General features: G+C 67.3%; 2 protein-coding genes across 2 annotated transcripts in view; one reads left to right on the top strand and one right to left on the bottom strand.

The window, feature by feature from the left end:
- STARD3 (StAR related lipid transfer domain containing 3) overlaps positions 1-7,495 on the top strand; it is a 42,185-nt gene that overhangs the window by 12,450 nt on the left and 22,240 nt on the right. The window lies entirely within an intron of this gene.
- The window catches only part of NEUROD2 (neuronal differentiation 2), a 26,285-nt gene that overhangs the window by 9,194 nt on the left and 9,596 nt on the right, over positions 1-7,495 (bottom strand). Inside the window, exon 2 of the mRNA XM_027909661.1 lies at positions 5,215-5,220. The gene's annotated coding sequence lies outside the window, so the exon portion shown is untranslated. The remainder of the gene's footprint in view (positions 1-5,214; positions 5,221-7,495) is intronic.

Raw genomic sequence — 7,495 nt, 5'->3', positions numbered from 1 at the left:
CCGGCGCGGTGCGGGGGGAGGCGGGGGCCGTGCCAGATGGAGCCGGCTCGGCGCTGCAATATTTCTGGGAGGTGAAGGCTGGGGAGAGATGGATGCGCTAACGCGCGGCGGAGCCACCGCCGGGAATGTCACCGAGGGGAGGAGAGCAGAGGGAGCAGGAGCTGAGCCCGTCCCTGTCCCCGTCCCTGTCCCCATCCCAGTCCCTGCTGCCTCCAGGCCAGGTCCCTGGGGCAGCTGCTCCCTCGTGGGACCCATCCCCGGGCATCTTCCCCTCATGGGGTGAGTGACAGTCACCCAGGGCTGTGGGTGGGGGGCTCAGGGGGATGGGGAGGGGGGGTGGGTGCCCTGCCTGTCCCTAAATGTCCCTAAAGGTCCCTGCGGGGTCATGGGTGGGTTGGGGAGTCTGGCAAGAGGAAGCTGATGGAGGAGGGAAACGAAGGCATGGAGGGAGAAAAGGGAGGGCCCTGACTCAGCTGGGACTGGGAGGGGTTTAGTGAAGAGGAGGATGGGGCGACACTGTGCCAGCCCTGGGGCTTTGGTCCTGGCTGGATCCTGCCCTGGGGCATTCAACACCCCTGTCTGTGTCCCCTCCCTGCCCCCCCACCTGTCCCCCACTGTCACGCACAGGTCAGGGACTTGCCAAGTGCTTTTTGAGCCACACGTTGTTAATTGGGCAAACGACGCCCTGGGAATTGTCCAGTGGGAAACCACTGGAGCTGTGTGGGGTTGGGGCAGAGGGTCCCAGGGTGGGGGCACGGGTGGCACAGGGAACTTGTCTCCCCCACTCTGTGCTTCTTTGTCACCCAGGGGTCGCTGGGTTTGCCCCTGCTGGGCTCAGATGCTCTTTGGGACCCTCTTTGTGACCCCAACCCTTGACCCTGGGCTGGAGGGAGGTGCCGTTGTGCTGCTGGTGAGGGAACAAGGCCGCCCTGGTGACGTCACAAAGGTCTATGACATCACAACTGGACTGTGATGTCACTGTGACATCACAGCCACACCCTGGAGACCGACTGTGGGCACAGCAGCCCTCCCATGGCTGCCCTGGAAGGTCGGGGGGGACACACCAGTGGTGGCACCGGTGCGGGCACGGCTCAAGGAGCGCTGCTGGCAGCGCCCCCCGGCCCCCCCATGGCAGATGGCAGCGTTTGGGAACGTTTCAGGGGGCTGGGGGTGTGCAGGAGGTGAGGGGGGACACAGTGTATGAGGGTGGCAGGGGCTGCCTGCAGCCATGCCCCCCTCCATCGCCCCCCACCCTGCTCATCTGTGCCCCCAAACCAGGGGACAGGTGGTTTGTGGCCCTCCTAGAAATGCACCGAGTGCATCAGGCCTCAGCCAGGCAGGTGGGCACAGTGAGGAGGCACCAGGGTGGCACCAGGGACAAAGGCAAAGGGCTGCACTCAGATCTGTGGGTGCCAGACCCCCGTCCTGGGGGGTCTCGGGTCAACGTCCCTTGGGAGCGAGTCCAGCCAGGTGCTGCCATCACAGGGCTGGGCTGTTCCCACCAGCCCCCGGGGACTGGAGACCCCCAGCATGGGGCACCCTGGGGTGCTCACCCCCATCCCAGGGTGCTCCAATCCCTGGGGACATCAGGGACCCCCACCCCGCCCCGTGGGTGCCTTGGGGGCCCCCACCCTGAGGAGGAGCACCCCCATCCCAACCCCGGGGTGGGGGGGGGCCCGGCAGGGAGCGGATTTCGGGGAGATGGGGGGGGCGGGGGGGGAGTCTCCATGGCGACAGAGCGCGATGACGACAGTCGCCATGGCGAGGCTGCGTGGCCCGGCCCGTTGCCATGGCGATGCGCCTGGCACAGCGAGTCGCCATGGAGATGGCCGAGGGATGGAGCGGTCCCCATGGCGTGGGGACCGGGGCTGGGATGGGATGGGGGATAAAGGGGGTGACCCGGGGGTCTGATCGCCCCCTCACACCCACACCCACACCCACACCCACGGGGAGGGCCCGCCGGTGCCGCCCCGTGCCCGGTGCCGCCGCGTGCCCGGTGCCGCCGCCGCTGCCGCCGCCGCCCGGGATCATTTTCACGAGGCTTTTCCACTCCAGTTCACACTCCCATCTGACAGGCCCAACTTCTCATTTTCAGAGTAATCACTCCACTGCACTAATTGCACATGCAAATATGCAAATTCGTATTAATTAATTACTATACTAATTAGTTCTGTGGTATTTGCGAGTAATAAATCATTCGGAGGGAGCGGGAAGCTGGAGACCTGGCCCATTTACACTTCGCATAAAAATTTAATAGGCGCTCCGGCTGATCCGGGACAGCCGCGGCAACGCGCTTAAAGGCACAGAGCTGGCCTGGCACGGTCTGGGGGGCACCGGCGAGGGGGGCCAGGGCGTGGGGAAAGGGGGAAATGGGGGATAAGGTGCCGGGGAGGAGGCGGTTTGGGGGCACAGGGATGGGCACGATGGATGTGGTGGCATCGGTGGTTTCCTTGCAGGGAGAGAGGGTGGGGGGTCCTCTCTGCTCCACCCTGGTGTGTGTGTGTGGGGGGGAGGGTCTTCCTTTGCCCCCCTCCTTGTGCTTGAGGGTGGGGGCACACACAGGGGGTCACCCTGTTTGGTGGCTGCTCCGGCTCTGACCCTGGCGCGGTGACAGTGCCAGCTCTGCCACTGCACCAGCACCACCACCACGCCGGCGCTGTGACCACGCCGGCATCGTGACCGTGGTGGCACCACCGCGACCTTGGTGGCACCATCCTGACCGTGACCACACCGGCACAGCGCCCACGATGGCACCGTCGCCAGATGCCACCACACAGCACCGCGCTCTGGCCTTGCCGTCGCTCCGGCACGGCGGTGACCACGCCGGCACCGCCACCGCCAAGCCGGCACCGTGAGCGTGCCAGCAGCAGCACCACCACCACCACCAGCAGCACGGCGCCGGCACCGCGCTCGCGCCAGCCCGGCGCAGCAGCCGCTCCCCGCTGCCACCTTGGGGGATTTTGCGAGCCTTTAATTGTCGTAAGCACAGATTAATTAAGCAGCGATAAACACAAACCCATGCATTATTGATGAATAAGGGTGAGTTCAGGTTGGTGCGATCGGTGTAATTAAATATAAACCTCAAGCTGCCCATTGTTAACGGACAAATTACATTACTATTGCGACACGTGTCGGGCGCCGCGGCCGGGAAGGGACTCCTGCCCCAGATCCACCACCCTCGGCCTCCGGAGCGGGGTGGGGGGCAGGGGTGGGGACCCCCCGGTGCCAGGGGCAGGCCCTTCTCCACCATATCCATCCCGGATCCCTGAGCAGCAAGGGTGGTGCCCCACAGGGCCGGGCACACGTCAGCAGCCCCTGGGTCTGTGGGCATGGTCAGGTACCCCCAGGAGAGATAAGGGGGCCCTGCTTGGCCCACCTGCTGGGGTGGGACACACACAACACACGCGTGTACACGCGTGTAAATCCACACAGATGCACACACGAGCACACCCTGGCACCCTCATGCACACACATGAACACACACACACACCTCTCCACCCAGCCCTCCCACCTCCCCACCCCAAACACCCCCCACAGCAGGGCAGCCCCCACTCCCAGGTCTCCGTGTCCCCACATCCCCACACCCCCCCCTGCATGACCAGAGCCCCCCACCTTGGGCACCATCCCAGCCCCTACATCCCCCCGAGACCCCCCTGTGCCAGGCACTGTGGTCGTGCCCCTCCCCACCCTGCGGGCACGGGGCTCTCCTGGTGAATCCCTGGAGACCCCGGGGACACCCCCACGGGGACAAGTGACAATGACCCCGGGGGGGCTGTGGGAGAGCAGCGAGCCCGGCTGTGCCCCCCCCCCCCCCATCCCCCTCGCCCGGCATGGGTTGGGGGTGCCAGCTGGAAGCTATTTATTAACCAGTCATGGTTAAATTGGTTTATAAATTAACAGATGTTTTAACTTTATTCTTTCTTCTGGGAATGGAGGCAGCAAACTGGTCTGTGCTGCCGGCCCGGCCCCCCCGGGGGGGTCAGCGATGGGGTGGGGGGAGCAGGGCTAGGACCCCCCCCCCAGACCACCTTGGTAGGGTGCTGTGGGAGCACCAGAATGGTTTTTGGTGTCTCAACTCTGCAGGGAAGGGGGGGGGGGTCTTTGAGCTGTGGAGTGCACATGTTACAGGTGGGTAAACTGAGGCACGGCCCATGCAGTCCCCCAGGCAGAGAAGACCCCTTCCAGTCCCAGTGCTGTGCCCCCTCCCTCCTTGGACCCTCTGGACTTGTCTCCCCCCATATCCATCCCAATATTCCCCCCCCTAAAGTTTTCCCCCCTCCAAGGTTTTCCCCTTTAAGCCCCTTCTGGGTCAGGCCGACCCCTGTGCACAGACCCTCCTAAACCATCCCAGCCCTTGCCCAGGCGGGTGCCCACCCCGGGGGTGTTGCCTCAAGAGCCCCCAGTGCCCCCAGCACCCCATCCCACCCCGTGCCGTGGGTGTGAGGCTTGGCGTGGGCCAGTGGCCGGTGTCTGGTGGTTGCCAGCCGGGTCCTCTCCAGCCGCGGCTCCGCTCGGGCCACCCCGTGCCAAAGCCCTTGAGCCGCTGCCCGGCCCAGGCGGCCGTGCCAGCCCTGGGTGGCCGTGCCAGCCCGGCCATGCCAGCGTCGGGAGGGACATCTGTCGCCGTGGGCACACGGGGATGGTGAGGGCACGGGGGGCACCAGCACCAGGCACAGCCCTGGGGTGGGGGGTGCCCCCTCCCCAGCCCCCCCCACCCCGTGGAGCCCCATTTGGGGAGGGTCCCCCCACAGGCCCCCCTTCTCCTCTGCAGCCCCCCAGGATTGTGGCTGAAAGGGGTCCCGGCAGCGAAGGGGTTAAGCCCCCCCAACCCGCGCCTGCCGCCCCCTCGGGTTCCCACGCGTGCTCTGCTTCCCACGCGTGTTCCCACTCCCGGCTCCTCCCCTGCGCCCCGGGGGGAGCACCGGCCCCCACCCGCCGCCCCCGCTGCAGCTCCGGGGTTGGGGGGGGGGCGCCCACGGTCTTGGGGTGCGGGGGGTCTCGGGGGGCTCAGCCCGAGGGGAGCCGGAGGGGGGACACACAGGGACTGGGTGGGAGATACCCCGCAGGGCCGGGCAGGGGATCCGGAGCGGGGTACCGGTGTGGGGGGGACTGGGGGGGTCTTGGAGCCCCCCCGACGGCCCCGATAGAGCCCCGCCCACCCTCTGGCCCCGCCCCTCACCAATAGGCCCCGCCCCCCGACACTCACCCTTGGACCGGGCGCTGGTCCGGCTGTGCCTGTCCCCAGGATGCTCTGTCCCCGCAGGGCCCTGTCCCCACGGCACCCCATCCCCACCCTGTCCCCACGACGCCCTGTCCCCACAACCCTCTGTCCCTGGTGCCCCCCGTGACCCCAACGCTCTGTCCCCAGCACGCCCTGTCCCCGCAGTGCTCCATCCCCAAGGCCCTACAGCCCCACTGGGGCCTTGTCCCCGACACACTCCATCCCCAGCACACCCTGTCCCCACACTGCTCCATCCCCAGGGCACCCTGACCCCACTGCCCCCACTGCTTCCCTGTCCCCCCAGTGCTCCATGCCTGGTGTGCCCCATCCCCACGACGCTCCGGCCCCAACTCTGTCCCCTTCTTGTCCCCATGACCCCGTGACCCCATCTCCATGTCCCCCTGTCCCCACCACACCCCATCCCCACAGCTGCCTGTCCCGGTGTCACGCTGACCCCACAGTTCCCCATCCCCACAACCCTCTGCCCCCCGTGTCCCCCTGTCCCCGCAGCCCCCTGTCCCCGGTGCCACCATGCCGTGGCCGTCCCCGTGTGGCTGTGGCTCCTCTCCGGTGCCCGCTGGCAGGGGGCGAGAGCTTCTTCCCTCAACCTGCTGCTATTTTTACTCTTCTCTGCGGGAGGATTCGCTGCTGCACAGGGAGCTGCAGCCCCCACAGCTCCACGGCACGGGCACGGGGACTGGCACGGCACGGGCACGGCACGGGTGGTGCCCACGGTCCCTTTGTGGGGCCGTCCCGGCGAGGAGCAGGGGCCGCGTGTGCCACACGTGTGCCTGGAAGGTGCCCACCCCCCCTCCCGCGCTCCGGGCCCGGTGTGGCCCCCCCCGTGCCACGCTGCAGGTGCCACCCGCGGGTGCTCCGTGCGTGGGCGCGGGCGCGGGCGGCGCGTGCCGATCCCGGGGGGCTGCGGGTGCCGGCGCTGCCGCAGCGCAGGGAGGGGAGGGGAGGGGAGGGGAGGGGGCCCGGCCACCCCCTCACACGGCGTCCTCGTGGGTGGGAGAAGCGGGAACGGCAGCGGGATGGAGCCCGGGGAACCTGTTGCCATAACGACCCGGGTCCCGGGATGGGGGTGATGCTCAGAGCCTGGCATGGGGCCAACTTGGGCAGGGGGTGACCAAGGGACCCCTCCCCTTGTCCCCAGGCCTTGGCCTCCGTGGGGACATTGGACTGTGCTGGTGCCCGGCCCTGGGACGTCCCCAGGCGGGCACTGCGCTGTGCCACGGGCACAAGTTTGTCACCCAGAGCCAGGTTTTATCACCCAGAGCTGGGCTTTGTCACACAGAGCCGAGATTTGTCACCCAGAGCTGAGATTTCTCACCTGGAGCTGGGCTTTGTCACCCAGCGCTGAGATTTGCCACTCAGAGCCGAGATTTGCCCCCCAGAGCCAAGATTTGCCCCCCAGAGCCAAGATTTGCCACCCAGAGCCGAGCTTCGCCAGGCAGAGCCGAGCTTTGCCGTGTTTTGCCGAGCTGTGCCGCGTGGTGCCGGGCGGGCGGGAGGCTGGTCCATGGCTCGGTGCCACTCGGGTAAATATTTTGCTGGAGCGGTGGCTGCTGGCCCGGGGCCACCCGCAGCCGTTGGAGCACCGGGAGATCCGGGGGACGGAGCCAGTTCCCAGCTCCCCCTTCCTCGTTCCTGCTCAGGGGCGGCTTCCATGGCCACTGCCCCAGGACGTCCCGGGAGGGGACGAGCCACCTCTCCGGCTCCCGGTGACCCTGCTGTCCCCCTTCAAGGGGACCCCTTGGTTGTGCCCCCTCAGCGGGATCCAGAGAGATGCCCTTGACCTCCCAGGCCCCTGTACGGAATGTGCAGCACCGGTGCCAGGCGGTCCCCTGGGGGGCTGATCCCCCACTTCCCCCCGGAGGGGAAAATTTGGCGTTTCATGGAATTATCTGTGGGGAAAATCACTGAGGGCCAGGGAAGAGCCGGGGCAGGCGGGCACAGCCTGGGTGAGGGCACAGCTCCCCACCTCTGGCATCTCAGGGGCTGCGGATGGGGGTTGGGGGGGACCCCCAGCACGCAGGTGATGGGATGTTTTGGGGGGTCCCATGTCCCCACGGATGTCCCCTGGCCGTATCCCCGGAGTGGTGTCCCTGTCCCGTGCGGCACAGAGCAGCTGAGGGGGAGATTTTCCCACTGCCCACCCAAGGGTGGGAGCAGTTGGAGACCCCCACTGCCTGCCCACTCCTGCCTGGGGGGAGACAGAGGCACAAGGGACATGGAGACACTCGTCCCTGTCCCATCCCAACCGGCCAC

Source organism: Empidonax traillii, unplaced genomic scaffold (genome assembly GCF_003031625.1).
Source record: "Empidonax traillii isolate 1590-97213 ecotype Southwest subspecies unplaced genomic scaffold, ASM303162v1 scaffold2293:size56350, whole genome shotgun sequence".
Taxonomy (NCBI): domain Eukaryota; kingdom Metazoa; phylum Chordata; class Aves; order Passeriformes; family Tyrannidae; genus Empidonax; species Empidonax traillii.
This window is presented reverse-complemented; position numbering and strand designations above follow the sequence as displayed.